Source organism: Pleurodeles waltl, chromosome 10, assembly GCF_031143425.1.
Source record: "Pleurodeles waltl isolate 20211129_DDA chromosome 10, aPleWal1.hap1.20221129, whole genome shotgun sequence".
In the NCBI taxonomy this organism is placed as follows: Eukaryota; Metazoa; Chordata; class Amphibia; order Caudata; family Salamandridae; genus Pleurodeles; species Pleurodeles waltl.
In genome coordinates, this window is record NC_090449.1 from 859159652 (window position 1) to 859178791 (window position 19140).

Below are 19140 nucleotides of genomic sequence, written 5' to 3' on the forward strand. Positions count from 1 at the left end.
AAGGCGGTGAGGGCATTGGCCAATGCTCTTTCTTAAAGGGTTAATGTAAAGTAGGATATTTTTACTATAACTAACTATAAAGTCACTCTAACCTTTGTCTCTCTCCCAGTGAATTTCTAGGTTTTTGTTTACGTGAAGGAATATGATATTACTTTTCCCACATCCGGGTTTTTTGATGCTGCAGGACTCCCACATAAGTAAGGGGGTTTGCACTGGCTCCCATTGTGAAAGCTGAATTTATCTATAACAAGTCTGCATTGATTAGTAATAAAAAATTGTCAAGAATTATGCTAATATAGAGATATCCAGTATTTGGAAAATGTGCCCACCTAGCAACCATACCATGTACGACATTAATAAAGAAATAACTATTTACAATTAATACGCACAAACAGAATTAAATGTATTAATTGACCATATTAATGTATTAATGAAATGTATCTGCTTAAGCCTACTAAGTAACGAGGCATAGAGAAATTGCGTAATTATCAACAAGGCCTCATGTTAAGCTTCAGGACACAAATAAATGCTCAAAAACGTTATCTGTCTCACTAGAAATCACTTATTCGCTGTTCTCACAGAGCTGACCAAATAGATTTGTAATGTTGTAATGTTAAACTAGTTGATGTCTTAAACTTTCTTGATGAGAACTGTCTGCTGTAGTGCGATGTACTACCTACGGATACGTTTGTATCTTTGGTGTGTGAGAAGCTGACGTTCCCAGGATGTGACAATGGCTTCACTGACTGGAGTTGTTTTGTAACAAAAGTTACCTGACGAAACTGGCGATGGAAACAGGAGAAGAGCAGTGCCTTATTTGTGCTTGTTGTTTCCGGTGCTGAGCACCGGCACTTATTTGTGAGGGCTGGCACTTATTCTTCTGCCTCAAGCATTTGCTGCGAGCAAAAGACACATATGGGAAAGGCGGATGAAGGGAAAAACGAAAAAACTTCACAAAGAGAGAAAGTAGAACACTGCAAGAGTGAGCTGAAGGGGCAGGGAGTGGCTTTAAATGGATTGGAGAGGCCCAAGATGGCTTGAGGATTACGCTGCCTCAGTATTCCGTGCTCGCACATTTAATTGCTGCACCGGCACCTTTTTATTTACAAATTAAGCACTGGAGAAGAGGAGCCAATCATTGACATGTAAGAGTGTCTAACTATATCATATATTTAAGAATTCATTTTTATTGGTTCTACTATGAACAGCCGATGCTCTGACCAATGAGGACTTGAGAAACTGCCTATGTGATTTTAACTTAGCCCGACTGCACTTACCAGGAGCAGAGAAGTTCTGATTGTGGTCTTGTTTTGTTTAGATAAATATTACCTATTTTTCTAAACCTGTGTTGTCATTTTGTAGTGTTTTCACTGAGTTACTGTGTGTGTTGGTACAAATACTTTCCACATTCCTTCTGAAGTTAAGCCTGCCTGCTCGTGCCAAGCTACCAAGGAGGCGAGCGGGGATTAACTGAGGGTGATTCTCCTTTACCCTGACTAGAGTGAGGGTCCTTGCTTGGACAGGGGGTAACCCTACCGCCAACCAAAGACCCCATTTCTAACACTATTGATGTTGTTTCCTTACTTTTATGCCCTTTCTAAGTTGGTTTAGTTAACTTAGAGCACAGTCTTGGCTGAGCCAATCCCCTTCATCTTCCCATGCCAATGCTGACCACATGGATGTCCAAGTGACGAAGAAATCACGCTTGCTGATCCATTCAGTAGAGGTATAACAAAATTAAATTGTCTTTGTTGTAGATTTTTGTTCTTTTTTCTTAGGCACCAACTGCTGTTTTTTTTAGAGCCCTAGCCAGATGTTTTCCAAATGTACTTTTGTCTAATGAAGCCCAAACATGCCACTCAAATTAGAGGGTTAGTTAGTGTGTCTATGCCCAACAAATTTTATTAACAAAGGATTGATTTTATTCACCTGTTGAGACTATATGTACGCCATTTCTACTGTTCGGTTAATGATGTTATTAATTTGTACATTAACCCTTGAATGTTTAATGATAAATGCTTTGGTAAGATTAAGATTTGTATGCTGCTTTCATCAGCCTGTGTTGTTTGTATATGTTTATCATTTGGTACTAAGATTACTTTACATGATATTAGCATTGTTAATTTAGGGAAATAAACTTTCTAACTTTACCCAAAAGGTGTGGTTATTCATGGCCACATGTGCCCTGCTGTGTAAAGTTTATTGACTCAAAGGTTTCTGATAATGATTTGTTAAACAAATTGTATTGTTGTCGGTTAGGTCATGAGTCAAGAGGTCCATCGAACCTCTAACGCATCCCCTGACAATAAATTATCAAAGACCAAATAAGGCCAGACGTACTCACAGTTTTTGGCAGCAGAAACGAATGGTTATGCCTCCCTAAGAGGATGCTGTGGTTTCTAACACGTAGATAATAAAGTAAATGGTCACACAGTTCTAGTAGAAACGGATGGCTACGTCTCCTTAAGAGGCCGCTATGGTTTCCCAGTTGTAGTGGTCCCCAGTTTTTGGTACTTTTTGGAAACAGATGGACGATTACGTCTCCTTAAGAGGCTGCCATGTTTTTTCAGTTCTAGGATGACTTTCCTGAAACCTTGGGTTTTGCCAATGCATGGTTGAAGATGTCCTCAGCGTTCCGAGTCTGATTGTGAATGGAGTAGGTTTTGCGCTTGCACTGCTTAAGCAAATCGCAGGTTAATTGTGAAGTTTGTGAGTAATAGGGAGTTTGCATACTCCAATGTAGTTGTTTAGGGAGTATGCATACTCCAAAGGGTGTATTTAGAGAAGTCGTCGAACTTCACTTGTCTGTGGTGTTTTGTGCTAAAAAATTGTCCACATGGTTGTTGGTATATGGACCCTGCGTGGTCTAAGATTCCGGAGTATTGAGTAACAAGTGTAGAAGTCTCCTGGTTGATGTTGTAATTTGTCAATTGGGCGTGGATGACAACCTCGTAGAGTGTGTGTTAAAAGTAAGTTCGTTTTTTATGGAGATTTGGTGATTCCTAAGTGCACCAGGAGGATCTGATGATCAGTCAAGGGTAGAATTTGCTGGTCGAATTTTGCTAGCGAGTCAGAGAAACTGAGATCAAAGGAGTATCTGTTAGAGCGAACAGCCACAGTTGAAAATTCAGTAAGGTTTATGAAGCGATTGTGTTTTCTACCTGTAGTAAACAGACAAGTTTGGTGTATTGGTTTTTATTTAGTGCTTGTGCTTCTTTAGTGCTCGCGATATTTGCACTTAGTTTGGCGTGGATCTTTTTTGAGGAAGACAAGCCGGAGGGCTTTGTTAGCCGCTGTACATGTGAGTGTGACGTCACTAGGTCTGCACTGAGATAGGTTGGTTGGTGAGGAAAGCCGCAATGGATTGGTGGACGACCATGAAGTGTTACTGGATGAGAAAGGCAAGCGAAAAGGATTTTCGGATTGAAATTTACTTCTTGATTTGATTGAAGCATAGCTTAAATTCAAAAATTAAATTTTTCAAAACATTAAAGAGTGCCCTAAGGGGAAATGCATTAATTCCAGTTAGAATAGGAGAAATTATCCTGCCAGAAGGCACACCCGCCTATATCGTGTTTTAAGAACAAGGTGCTGCGCCATGCCTTTGGTTAAAACAATGGTGCAAAGATACAGAAAAGGAAGGGAGCTTAGCGTTTCCTGCCCATGGAACCTTTAATTTGAGAGTCTTAGAGAACTTGAGGAGAACACTCTATGATTCAAAACCTCCTCCAAGACCTGCACAATTTGAAGCGTTAGCTATGTGGGAGTTAGTGGCCAGACAGCAACAGAAGGTTTTAGTGGAGAATGAGAAAAGCTGAGAAAACCTTAGCTGAAGCGAGATGAGATAGTGAGCAGAAATTTTGGAGAACTGAGACTTTACAAGGAATTAAGATGTTTTCTGCAGTTACACCAGAAAAGAAGAGCAATGCCAAAAAGAATACCAATAAGAACAGTGTGTATCATTCTGAGGAAAAGGAGCAGAAATCAAGAGTCTAGAAAGTCTTTGACCTATGATGAAGACTCAGATGAGGATGAGTTTATTTTACAATTATTGAGAAGTCGTCCCCCACCATATGCAGCACATGAGATAGGTCCAAGTACCAGTGCCGACCCTACTGCTCCAGTACCAACTGAAGTGACACAAAGCCAAGTGCAGATTAACCGTACTATCCCTACCACTTACATACAATACAGACCCCTATGCCGCAGGTTGATATACCTAGGATTCATCCAGACGTACCTATTGTAAAGACTGCAACAAGTTTAATGGTGTCTACAGGACAAGCTTACCAAATGAGACAGGTTTATCAGATACCGACATTGATGCAAATAGAATCTACACCTAATTTGATGTCCTCAATGCAAGCCCTTAAAATCCAGAGGTACACCCCCATAACAGTGTCACAGACAAATACATCTGCATTGACAAGTCAGAATGCAGGAGTAATGTACTCTAGAGATCAAAATGTTCAGCCGAGTCCAGACACTGTGTCAGTACCTGTAACTATTGGTCCTGTCATACCATTGTTTTCTCAGGGAAATAATAAGAGCAATGAACAGAAAATTATGAATTCAAGTGTTGAAATGATGAGATTCAATGTAAATACAGGAGTTATGTCTTCGATGAAGCAAACCTTTGACGTGACAGGTCCATTAATTGACTTGAATTATTCCAGGACTCCACCAAGTAATCCGGGGAGACCAGACATAGGTCCTAACCCATTTTTGATGACCCCAGAGACTCCATGTCTAACGTTACAGGAAGTGCCCAATGTAAGTAATAACAATATCTCATTACAAGGTTTGACAGCCCAGCAATTAACCGAGTGGCTGGACAGACTGAATAGCACATCAGGAGATTCAAATGGAGGAACTCCCTTGAATTTGACCAGGCTTAAATTAGAAGTAGAGGAATTAATTGAGGGAGCAATTGAATTAAACAGACTTGACTCATATAGAGAAGATGAATTGCGCTTCTTGTGCAAAATAATTACCAACAAAGCGGGATTGGTACACCAGAGATTAGCAGACCTGGCAGAGAAATATGACTTTGAGATTGAGAAAACAAAGCATTTGAGAAGAGGTTACAGGTTAGAATTTGTCTCAAAAGATAGTGAGAACATGAGAATACCGGGAATGAAAATTCACATTAGGAAATTGATCCAGCACATTCAGAAATGTGGAGCATTAGATAAATGGGAAGGCAGATGGGTAACGAAAGGAGACAAGAAGAAAAGTGAGTCTGCAAATGTAATTGCTTGTGTGCAGCAGACTTACGATCCAGTAAAAATATCACCAATGAGAGAAATTCCGGAAGGGAATTTTGTACATGTCCCTTGGAGCAGAAGTGGCATTCTTAATTTATTAATGACTACAGAGATTGAGTGGGAAGCCAGTGAAATGGTATTAACAGACAGGATTGTGAAGCTTGCAACATGCCTGGAGGAAGATTTAAATACCCTGTTAAAAATAGTAGGTCGAGCTGATTTGTAGGTTGAATGCAAAAGGAGTGTAGATTGGCCAACGAGAGAGCCCCCACAAGGTCAGTCTACAGGTGCACAGTCTACAGGTGCACCATCTCATGATGTTATGAAGTACTACTACTAGGTGATTGAATGTTTGAAAATAAGAATTTCTCCCAAGAGTATCGATTGGCAGAGAATAGATAGGACAGCTCATGAAGGAAAGGAGCCCATGCACGCGTACAATGAGAGATTGTTGCAGGCATTCAAACATATATATATATATATATATATATATATATATATATATATATATATATATATATATATATATATAAACAATTTAGCCGAAAGACTTGATTAATTTTTCGTTCAGATTTGTTGAAGGATTGAGACCTGAAATTAGACAGATGATTAAAAGTCATTTGATTTGCTGGCAAGCAAAGCCGATTAATGAAGTATTGCAATATACCAAGTACTGTAGTGATGAGATTAAATTGAAGCAGAGAAAGCTGAAAGAAAAGGCAATGGTGATGCAGATTAAAGTAGCACAATCAGGCATGAAGGGAATGTTTCCACAGCAGCAGCAGGGAAACATGTTGTTTCAGAATGAGGCAAAAGGTAGAGGTCCCTGTGGAACAGGAAATGTGAACCGTGCTGTCGACTCGAGCACTGTAGTTACTCAGAATGATATGCAGGCAATGAAAAGGAAGTTATCGCGTCACGCTTGCTATGGCCTAGGACATTGGAAGTGGGAGTGCTGATGCTAGGACAGGAAGGTGTTGTCAAACAGATGAATGAAAACAATCCTTTTTCAATCATGAGAGGACCAAGAAGGAGAGGTCAAAGTTTTAATTTCCAGAATAATGTGAATCAAGTGCAAGGTCCTAAGCCCATGCACCAAATGCAAATGCCACGTATACAGATGCCACAGTCACAGCAAATGCAACCCCAATTTCAAATGGTACCAAGGCAACATATTCAAATACCTCAAGCCCCAATGGAACAGCATCAGATGATGCTTCCCCAGCTGGGTACAGACCAATGGTTTAACACCAGTAATAACACCATACACCAATACTCATCACACAGTGAGGATGAATCGAATGATGAGTTGATGAGTGAGAGTTCAGATGAAGTAGATTGTGTGTTAGAAGCTTCATTAGAGTTAGACCAAATGGGTCCATATGTAAAGGGAAAGGTAATGGGTCACAAAGTCTCATTCTTAGTCGATACAATTCCTTGATTGTGTATACTGTTGGTGCAGAATCCCACAAGGTTTTTCAGAGTCCCCGTCCATCATTAATCAGATATTGAAGAAGAACCTGGAGACGCTGGAAATGCCTTTCCAATAGACGTTGGTTCAGTACATTGATTTGTTGGTTGCTTCAAAAACAAAAGAAGCATGCAGGAAAGATACTATTGCCTTACTAAATCATTTGGAAAAAACGGACACAAAGTGTCCCCAGCAAAATTATAATACTGTCAGAAAGAAGTTAAATATTTCGGACAACAAATTAAAAGGGGAGCTAGAAAGATTTCCAGAGAGAGAGTCACTGCCATACTACAGATGAATCCCCCGTTACACAAACAGATATCAGAATGATTTTAGGAATGGTGAGCTATTGTCGCCAGTGGATTCCCAATTTCTTAATCATTTCCAAACCACTGCAGAAACACAAAGAGGTTACTGATCCCCAGTTAGACCAAGCTTGTATGAAAGCCTTTACTGAATTGAGAGAAAGTCTGTGTAAAGCTCCGGCTTTGGGAATGCCTCACTACACAAAACCATTCATGTTGTTTTGTCATGAACTTGATATATGTTCTCTTTCTGTTTTGACAGAGGTACATGTTGGTGTAAACCGGCCCGTAGCATATTTTTCTGCTACTTTGTCCCAAGTTGCAGTAGCTTGCCTGGCTGTTTGTGAACTGTGGCAGCGGTTGGATTGAGTCTCACTCAGAGTGAGAGCATTGTGATGGGACCTCCCTTAACTGTTTTGTTCCCTCACTCCATAGAAGTTTTGTTTATGTAAACAAAGATACAGCACTTAACAAATGCTAGATTGACCAGATACGAAACTGTAATTTTGGGGTCCCCAAATGTTACTCTGAAAAGATATACAGCGCTTAATCTAGCAACTTTGCTTCCAAAATTTTTTTTTGAAATTGACAAATTCAAAGATGTCGAACATGACTGTCTGGAAGTTACTGATTTGTGCACAAACCTAGACCTGACATTTGAGATGGCCGATTGGAAGAAAATGACCAAATTATTTTTGTTGATGGTTCCTGTTTAAGAGATGACATAGGAACATTAAAAGCAGGATATGCTGTGTGCACAATTTCTGGTATACTCGAAGCTTCCTGGCTTCGGGGAGTACTTTCTGCACAAGTAGCTGAGTTGGTGGCTCTTAATAGAGCATGAAATGTTTCTGCACAACTTAAAGTTACCATTTATACTGACAGCCAGTATGGATGTGGAATAGTGCACAACTTTAGCCAGCTGTGGTCACAGAGAGGTTTCATGACATCTCTTGTTCACCAGATTGAAATGGTGACAGAATCCATGTTTTGTTACAAGCTTTACAAATGTCTGCTTGCTGTGGTGAAATGCAGTGCATACCAGAGTTGGAAGACTTTGTTTCAATAAGAAATGGATATGCTGATCAAGTCACAAGGTTGTGCGTATTGAATTGTATATCTTTCAAAGACAAATGGGAACTGTTGCCAGAAGAAGAAGTTGGTACAAGTTAAACCTTGAATTTTGTTGATACCTGGGAAGAATGAAAAAGTCTGCAAGAAAATGTTAGCAATAAATCGTGGGTTAAATTGAATGTGTACAAAGAGAAGATGATGTTTGGGTGTCCGGGGAGGGACAAATGGTTTGCTGACTCAAATGGCTAGATGTTATCATGGTCATGCACATGCTGGGAGGGTTGCCATGATTTGAACCTTCAAGCAATCAGGGTTTAATCCAAAATTTAAACAAGTTGCAGAAGCAGTTTGCACTGTTGTATCATCTGCCAACAGATGAATGTGGGTAAAAGAACAGTTGTTAACATGAGCCATATTTGAAGAGCTGGAGGTCCATTCAGCAGAATGCAAATGGATTTCATTGAAATGCTTGTGTGTGGAGGATTGAGATATATGTTGGTGATTGATTGCATTTTTAGTCACTGGACTGAAGCTTACCCCACACGTAGGAATGACAGCCTTACTGTAGCAAAATGATTGCTTAGGAAGCTGATACCACTTTTTGGTTTTCCAGTCTCTTTAGAATGAGATAGAGGAAGCCACTTCAGTAACAAAGTAATTAAATTACTGTGTTCAACCTTAAACATTGAGCAGAAGTTGCACTGTAGCTATCGCCCTCAAGCATCAGGACTTGGAGAACTAATGAATGGTACCCTGAAGCCTCGACTTGCAAAGATGTGTGCATCACAAATCTGAAATGGCCAGATGCACTGCTGTTAGTTCTGATGAGTATGAGAAATACATCTGACAGAAAAACTGGACTGTCACCGCATGAAATCCTCATGGGCAGATCAAAGAGGTTGCTAGCGGTTCCTGCCAATGCTGTTGTGAACATAACAGATGATATGGTGGTGGATTACTGCAAGGGTCTGGCTGATGTGGTTTGCTCTTTTTCTCATCTGGTGGAGGCCACAACTGTGCAGCCATCCCAAGATCAAAGTCACAACCTGAGAGCTGGAGACTGGGTTGTGATCCAAAAACACGTGAGGAAGACTTGTTTGGAGCCTCGGTGGAAGAGTCCTCACCAAGTGGTACTGGTTACCACCGAAAAAACAACACAAGAGGGGCGAAAGAATAATGGGAAATTCGGAGAATGACTCCTGGTCCCGTGTGTAAGGTTCCCAATACCGTAAAACAAAAAGGATTACACACGGTTCCACCTCATATAGTAGGTTTCTTTCAAAAAGAGGGGTTTCGGGTTCAGTCATTAACTAGGAACCGAAATTTTTCGAAGCAAGGGCCCTCACTCACCATCCGGTGACATGCTTCATCATAGGGCCAGCTCCTCGTCAGGCCAGCGCTGCAATGCCTGACGGGCCCCGCAGGGGGGCTCTTTGCCGGAGATCTTTAAGAATTGAGAAAGCCGGTCAAAAGAGGGAATGGATTGGTAAAGGGGAGGTTAAAAATGTCTAGAGGTGTTCACTAAATTTGTTTAATTCTCATACTACTACCTCTGACAAGATTAAAACCGAACACGGGGAGTTCGTGGAGTGATGTCCACACGCCCCATATACGTGTAGGTAGGTATAATAATAGTTGATGAGTCTCTTGGAAGGATACAATAGTATACAAGAGGCGGAGCACACAGGATCCCCTGTGTTACTCTCCTACAGAGTACTGGTTACCACTACTGCTGTGAAGTGTGCAGGAGTTCCAAACTGGGTACATGCCAGCCACACTCAAAAAGTACCTTGTCCTTTGGATAACGAAGAAGAGTTGTTGGGAATACCAACAATATCCAGACAAACTCCAGAAGCAGACAAGGGAACTGGAGAATCAGAAACAGACTCTGAGATGACAGAGGAAAATACAGATACCCCTGTAAGAGACGAGGAGGAGGAATTACTCAACTGAGGCAGCGGGAGAGTTTAGTCATAGAGGGCTCTCCCAGAAGCAGACGATCTTGAAAATCAGACAGAGCAGCCAACCGACCCGGTGGAAGGGGTTGAGTTTGATAGCAGTCAAACATATCTGACTCCTCCGGAACCAGTTGCAGGTACATCAAGTCAAAATCCTGCAGAACAAGAAGAAACTGTAAACCCAGCACTGAAAAGAGCATTGACAAAGGGAACACAGAAAGAAGACAAGTGGCCAAGTACACATACTAAGAGAAAAGACTCAGTCACATTGTCAGCAATCAAAGAAGAAGCAGACACCAGAAGAAGAGAAGATTTGAGCGATGGAAAATTATGTGGAGGTCGAAGACTGAAAATAAAACAAATTGCAAATCGAAGATAAGCATGTCCTGAATGGGCATAGGCAACAACTAGCGATTGGCAGAACAAATTTTTGTCATTTTGTTTTGATCGTGAGATTCCAGATCAATACTTCGGCATGTGAAGTTGGTCCATGAATTGAACTCTGAGAAAGACTTTGTGAAACTGAGAGAGGAAAGAGGCATTAAAACAATCTGAAAAGACTTTGAAAAGTGATTTGACAAAGCTGCTAAATCGATTTTGACAATAGTTATTGATTTTTGACATAGTTCTGGGAAAAGGCATAAAGCTGTAAATAACTGCAAACAGGATGTTTGTTTTGCTGCATAGTTATATTTTCTCTCTTATACTTTCTGATTCTTTACAAATCATGAGTAACCACAACAAGCAGGTTAGGAACAATAGGTGCTGTAAATGCATAGGCTTTGGCTTAGCACTTGTATGCATGATAGTATGTTTGCTATTGATTGTGATTTGAGCTTTCTTCATAAAGCTGAAACTAATCACACCTCTTTTTTAGAGACTTACTACTACATTTACAGAATTAGACAGGTTTAAACAGGATGATTTATATTTGCACATAGATAACACACAGGGAGATCTTTCCTCTATTTTTTTCTGTTGTTTGCTGTATGAATATGTCTAGACAATGAATGTGGGAGAGTGTTGTGTTTGCACACAAATTCCTTCATCAGTGGAAGAAGTAATACCTTATCACAGCCTGCCACTAACATATTGAATTAGTTGCAGTCTTTTATTTATTTATTTATTTATGTATTAACAAGATTTTATAACCAAGAATACATACAGAATTTTTACTAACATCATGACTTAGGCCCTCATTATGACATTGGAGGTAAATGGTGCTTACCGCCGCGCTGACGGCTGCCAACTTACTGCCGCGCTGGCGAATATTCGTTCACCATATTATGACACACACACCAATCTGACAGAATACAGCCACATACACAAATCCGCCAGACCAAAGGTCAGTGATAAACTGGCGGTCCCAAAACCCACACTGTTACGCCAATAGAACAACAGCCATCACATTATGACTCACGAATCACCACGGCGACATTCAACAGCAGTAAACCATTGGCGCTACATACCGCCGAACACAGAATGGTCACCCACATATAAAACAACACTACATTGAACAATTCAAACAACACACACCTGATACCCATGCACACACCGTGCCCACACACCCACACCACTATAAAATACCCCCCCACATTACCTATAACCCCTTACCAACAACTATTGCCACCACAAGACTGAGAAGAAGAGCTCAGAGACAACTAGACACACCCCACTCACACCCATACACCCTTCACGCACTCCACATCACACACCCCACCGCATTACCCAACACACCCTCACCAACACACATCACACAACACCCATAGCACCACTAAGGCACCCTCGTTTCACTGAGGAGGGGTTAAGGGTCATGGTGGAGGAAATCGTCAGGGTAGAGCCACAGCTCTTTGGAGCATAGGTGCAGCAGATATCAATAGCAGGGAAGATGGAGCTATGGCGGAGAATTGTGGACAGGGTCAACGCCTTGGGACAGCACCCAAGAACAAGGGACGACATCAGGAAGAGGTGGAGCGACCTACGGGGGAACGTACGTTACATTGCAGCAAGACACCAGCTCGTCCTCCAGAGGACTGGCGGTAGATCCCCACCTCCTCCCCCGCAACTCACAGCATGGGAGGAGCAAGTCTTGGCATTACTGCATTCTGAGAGATTCGCCGGAGTTGGAGGAGGACTGGACACTGGTAAACCTACTTTTAACAATTATCACTCCCCCGTACCTGCATGCCATCACACACCCCACCCTCACTCCCATCACTCCACCACATCCCATCACATCTCACTAATCCCAATGCCAAGCCCTACATGCTGTACCAATGCATGGACACCTCCCCTCCCCCAGCCCTGCATGGCCACTCATCACCAAAGCATGCACAGCATAGGGAAAGTAACATAACCACACTACACCAACATACACAAGCAAAAGCTGGCAGGGGAACAACAATCACAGAGGGGAAGCTACAGAAGTACAAATGTCAGACATCTAAAGCATAATACATCATTTACATCCCCACAGGTACCCCAGCCAATGTTACTGGAGAGGAGGTGCCACCACTATCCAGTCCCCCAACAGAAGAGGCCCCCACTGATGACAGTAACTCTGGACTTCAGGATCTGGACGATTACCTGGCCCTTCAGGGACCACTGGACAGCCAGTCACACAAGCCCACTCACAGACCATCACAGAGCTTCCCCCACCAGGATGCAACACAACAACACCCACCCAGTGTACCCACACCTCTGTCCCCAGGACACCTCAATCAGTAGTGTGCCCACCTGTACAGGGACCCCAGGCCACACCTCGCACACAAGACAATCAGGGACCTGGGGTCAGTGGCAGTGGGCACACCATTCAGGGGACAGAGGCACAGGCCAACAGGGACACTGCGAGGACTGCTGTGCGCCAGGGGGAGGACAGGAGCAGGGAACTGACTCTCCAGGAGGCACTCTCCGAGATCCTGGGAACCAACCAACATTCCCAGGACACGATGGGCCAGATCTTAGACAAAGTGCAGGAGAACAGGCTGCAGGAGGGACAGTATCAAGTGATCAGAGAGGGCTTGCAGGCCATTAACAACACCCTGATCTCCATAGCAGGGGTACTGGCAGACATAGCCAACACATGAGGGAGGCAATAGCACACCAGCGGGCCCCTGCTACTAGCCGGTCATCTGAACAGCCCTCCACTTCCGCTGGTGGCCAGGAGGCCCCGCCACAGGACCAACAGGCCACCAGCACCCCTCCCCTTGCAGAAGGTGAACTACCCCGCAAACGTTCCCTGCAAACCAGACAGAAGCCAGAGACACTTGCCAAGACCACTGCTAGGAAATGAGACTCTCCTGACTGTCCCCCTTGTGTCCCACTCAGTAACCTTGTCCACCTTAAACTGCCATTGCTCCCCTTCGTATGTCCCCCATGGACAATGCACCTGTGCTACAAACAGACTTGAAGAATACCCTGGACTTTCCTCCATCATCATCCCATTCCATTGCACTTTCTTCTGTATATTTTAGCACAACAATAAACACCCATAGATAAAACTCGACTACTAGTATGTCATGTATTGCAAATTTGTATTCATTGAAACAGCTATAGCCATTGCAAATGAACTGTACAAAGAATTAGCATAGAATTAATGACCTTTTAGTTGGCTGTTGTGATCACACCAGGAGAATGTTGTCATATCACCACCATCTGCAAAATGAATATCCATAGGTAACAGTAAGTAGGGCAAAGAAGTGGGTAATGCAGTGGTTAATGCCAGCATGCCAGTGCCACACAGAATACATCAATACTCATAGAAATGTGAAGTTGCACGTCTCACCTGTGTGTCATTGGGAGTTCTGACATATCACTGATGTTCTGTTGTCCACATCCTCTGCCTCCTCATCCTCACTGTTCTCAGGGTCCTCTGCTGCCACAGGGGCATCCCAGTCTCCTCCTCCAGTAGAAAAGGTACATGCCGTCTGAGGGCCAGGTTGTGCAACATGCAGCATGCCACGACTATCTGGCAGACTTTCTTAGGTGAGTAGCACAGGGATCCACCTGTCAGATAGAGGCACCTGAACCTGGCCTTCAGGAGGCCAAAAGGCCTTTCAATGATCCTTCTGGTTTGCCCATATGCCTCATTATAACGTTCTTCTGCCCTTGTCCTGGCCTTCCTCGCAGGGGTTAGCAGCCATGATAGGTTTGGGTAACCAGAGTCACCTGCAAATATTGAGGGACAACATTTAGCCACACACTATCCTCTATGGCCAACACCATAGGCATACACCAACACATACTTCGTGAGAACCATAGCTCACCTATTAGCCACACCCTGTGTCTCTGTAGTTGGGACATCACATTTGGGATGCTGCTATTCCTCAGGACAAAGGCATCATGCACTGATCCCACAGGATACTCAGTATTGACGTGAGAGATTTACTGATCCGCAAAGCACACCGTCTGCAGATTCATGTAGTGGAAACTCTTACGATTCCTGAACTTCTGTTCATTCTGGCGGGGGGTATAAATGCAATATGTGTTCCATCAATCGCCCCAATTATATTGGGGTTATGTCCCATTGCCTAAAACTCGGCCTTCACAGTGGCCAAATCCTCAACCTGGGGAAAGGCAATGTAGCTGCACATGTGTTTTATCAGGGCAGGGCTTGTCAGCACAATTGAGAACATTGGCTGTGACATTCCAGCTGCCAAGCCCACTGTCACTTACAAAGAACCGGTTGCCAGGAAATTGAGCACTGATAGCACTTGCACAAGAGGGGGGATCCCAGTGGGATTACGGATAGTTGATAAAAGGTCAGGTTCCAATTGGGCACACAGCTCTGTGATTGTGGCCCTGTCCAGTCTGTAGGTGAGTATTATGTGCCTGTCCTCCAGTGGAGCCACATCCACCAGGGTTCTGTACATGGGGGTATGTCTTCACCTCCTATTTATCCACAGTGGTAGGTATCTAAGGGACACAAGAGTAAGTAGGCTGTCACAAACTGAACAATGGAGCCACAACAGCAGTCCACAATGTGCAAACATGTTATTGGACAGTGTAATCTGTGAAGTTGGTGCCTATATATCCTGTGCCGCAGCAATTACCAATAGGCCTGCTCACCTCCCCTGAAATGGCGACCGCCTGTCCTGTGTGAGGTAATGTCGCCAACATTGTGTGCCGTGGCAGTAGGCGGTTGTGAACCACCGTGCAATTCTTCATTGGTTAACATTGGGCCCTATGGGGTACAGTGGCCAATGGGGATCTACGCTGGCGGTGACGGCATGCACCCCGCGGACGTGACCTCCATTTTCTATCTAATTCCTCAATTGTTTCCTGACCTTCCATAGGAGAGGACCTACACTGCATGTGCTGCTGTGACCTGTGTCTGGAACCTACCATGGCCTGTGTGAACAGGGAAAGGGTCCCAGCCTTCACTTCTGAGGAGTTGAAGCAACTGGTGGATGGGGTCCTATCCCAGTACGGACTGCTGTATGGGCCTCCAGACCAACAGGTGAGTACACTGTGGGCACAATGCATGTGGCATGAATGCATGGAGTTGTGTGTGAAGGCCTCCTGTAAAGGGGGGTGGGTGAATGTCCTCTTGGCGGTGTACATGTTGTGGGCTGGGCTATGTGTGTGCCAATGGTGATGCAAACGGGTATGGTGGGCCATTTGTGTGACAGGCTGGACTGTTTTTCTATTGGTGTTCTGATGTGTGTATTGCCTCTGCAGGTCAGCGCCCATCAAAAGAAGGGAATCTCGCGTGCCATCGCCAAGAAGGTGCTCACCCTGGGGTGTCTATGGCAGGCGGAGCACCCATCGGAAATGGTGGGAGGACCTGAGATGCTGGGCACGGAAGACCAGCTGGGGATGGCCTCCCAATGAGGAAGGGGTGCCCTTCGGACCCTGACCCCCTGGATGGCCCGTGTACTTGCGGTGGCCTACCCTGAGCTGGATGGACGATTGAGGGCATCACAGCAGCCACAAGGGGGTGAGTACAGTGGGTACCATTACAACTTACGGCAGGTGGGGTGGTATCCGGGTGGTGGTTGTGTGTCAGTGGGTGGCCCTAGGCCAGGCCAGACATTGTAGCGTAGGTCCTCTGGCGGCTAAGGGTTTAAATGTGAAATACTGCTTCCCTAGCTTGTTAGTATTCACTTCTGGGCAGGGCTTCGTGGGTCCCAGGTGTGCTGCAATTGGCGGTGTGTGCCCCTCCTCATCCCTTGGTGACTAGCCATTTCACTGGTAGTGCCATGCATAGTGTGAAGGCCTGTTCCCTGTGTGTGAGGGTGCTGTGTAAGTCAACGGTGGTGTTGGTGCAGTCATTGACCCTGTATATCCTTTGTCTCTCTCTCTCTCTCTCTCTACCCCCCCCCCCTTTCTTACTTTGTCATTCTGTCCTTAAGTGCATCAGCATAATCTGGCTGAGGAGCAGAGGCACCGGCGACAGAGGGAGCTGCATCCCACAGGACCCTGGAGGCAGAGTCCACCGACGCTGAGGGCACCAGTGGGACGGAGGGCGAGGGGAGCACCACAGCAGAGACTGGAGGGGACAACACAGACTCTGATACCTCCTCTGATGGGAGCTCCCTGGTGGTGGCGGACACCTCTGTGACCACCCCAGTTGCAGGTACAGCCGCCACCCCCATACCAGCACCGCCCTCCCAGCAGCCCTTCAGCGAGTTGCCCGTGCCTGCTCACCCAGGAGGGTGGGCATCTCCTTCGCTCCAGGCACCTCAGGCCCTGCCCCAGTAAGCCCTGCCGCCCTGAGTGAGGAGGCTATTGACCTCCTGAGATCATCTCTGTAGGGCAATCAACCAGTGTGAATTCCATCCAGAGGCTGGCATCCCAGATGCAGCAATGCAATGCATTCATGGAGGGCATTCACGGTGGATTGGCAGCCCAACAGAGATCGATTCAGGCTCTGGCCTCCTCTCTGATGGCAGCCATTGTCCCTGTTTCAGCCGTCCCCCTCCAACTTCCACTTCCCAGTCCCATTCTCCTCAACCTCAACCCATCCCAAGCACATACCCAGATGAGCATGCACACAAGACAACACCCTAGAGTGGCACAGGCAAACACATGCACCACACTTCATCCCACAGACACTCACACAAACACCATTCATTTGCAGACATGACAACATCCACTGTCTCCACTGTCTCCCTCCCTCTCCTCCTCCTCATCCACCTCCCAGCCAGTTACGTCTACACTCACACCTGCATGCACTACATCAATATCCACTACCAGCATCATCACCACACCAAGAAGAACACACACCTCACTGGCAGACACCTCCACAACATCCATGCACGCATCCCCTGTGTCCTCTCCCACCGTGTCTGTCCCTCCCCCAAAGGACACAAACGCATGCACTCAGACACCCAACAGCCATCCACCACACAACAGCATACTGCCCATGCACCTGCACCCAAATCCAGCAGACATACACTTCCAACAACCACTCCCTCACCCTCCACTCTCATTACTCCTCCCTCTTCCTTCCCCAATGTACCTAAAAAGCTTTTCCTTTCCACGATTGAACTTTTCCCTACCCCTCCCCCCATCATGCACATATAGTAGTCAAGTCAAGGACCCAGCCAAGCACCTCAGCCAAACAGTCTATGGGGCCAGTGGTAGCACCACCTACTCGTGGTTGTAGGGATTCCAGACCAACAATACTGAAGGGGAAGGAGCCTGCACCAGCTACGAAGAAGTGGAAGGAGCCTGCATCAGCTGCGAAGAAGGGGAAGGAGCCTGCACCACCTGTGAAGAAAGGGAAGGATCCTGCACCAGCTGCGAAGAAGGGGAAGGAGCCTGCACCAGCTGGAAAGAAGGGGAAGAGCCCATCCACCCCTGCCAGGAAGGGTAAGAGATCCCCAACCCCTGACCAGGAGGAGAGGGGGCAATCTACGCCAGTGTGGTTGTGCAGCCATCACAGAGTGCAGGGGCTGAACAGGAGCCTCCCATAACCACCACCACAGTACAGCCATCACTGCCGGCAGGCGCCATGTAGTCCAGCCTCCAGGGGCTACTGCCCCTTCCAGAACCAGTGGGGAAGACACCCACTTGCGAGAGTGTGGCCTTGCACTCCCCAGGACAAAGCACAGTTCGTGTTGCCCCCTGCAGAACCAGTGGGGAAGACACCCACTTGAGAGACTGTGGCTTTGCACTCCCTAGGACAAAGCACAGGGCATGTTGCCTCCTCCAGAACCAGTGGGCAAGACACCCACATGAGATACTGTGGCCTTGCACTCCCCAGGACAAAGCACAGGGCATGTTGCCTTCTCCAGAACTAATGGGCTAGACACCCACTTGAGAGACTGTGGCCTTGCACTCCCAAGGACAAAGCACATGGCATGTTGCCCCCTCCAGAACCATTGGGCAAGATATCCACTTGAGAGACTGTGGCCTTGCACTCCCCAGGACAAAGCAATGGGCATGTTGCCCCCTCCAGAACCAGTGGGCAAGACACCCACTTGAGAGTCTGCGGCCTTGCACTCCCCAGGACGAGACAATGGGCATGTTGCCCCCTCCAGAACCAGTGGGGAAGACACCCACTTGAGAGACCACCTGGCTGTATGCGGCTACCGCCGTGGTGACTGTTGTTTCCGCCCTGGTGTCGGTGTGGTACATTGGCTGTCTATCGGAGATATCACCACCATGGTCATAATTTGGTGGTAATTACTGCCAGCCTGTGGGCGGTATTACCGCCACTTTATCAACCACAGACAGGGTCGTAATGAGGGCCTTAGTGTTTTCTTTTGTTCCTATTATCAAACACTTGAGTAGCCCAGTTATGGACAAGAATATAGAATTAGTGAGAGGCTTCTTCGAACCTAGACTAACCCTTGGCACAGCTTACACGCACATGAACAACCTCACATGATCAAACTGATAACAGGAGAAAGGCATTTAAGGAGAAAATAGAAAAAAGCTTAGTGCAAAGGACATTAAGAAATGTCCACGCATTTAGTGAAACTAAACACAAGGGACGTTAGCTTTAGATGTGCAATATGCAGGAAAGCTTTGTGTATACATACCACAATCCAGAGCAGACACCTTATTTGTGGTGACAAGTGAATGCAGACATGTATTTCTTTTCCATAGTAAATTGA

The 19140-nt window shown here is 45.4% G+C and overlaps 1 protein-coding gene across 2 annotated transcripts in view; it reads left to right on the forward strand.

Annotated features, from left to right (window-relative positions):
• SLC25A40 (solute carrier family 25 member 40) overlaps positions 1-19140 on the forward strand; it is a 218394-nt gene that overhangs the window by 45586 nt on the left and 153668 nt on the right. The gene's annotated exons all lie outside the window — the stretch shown is intronic.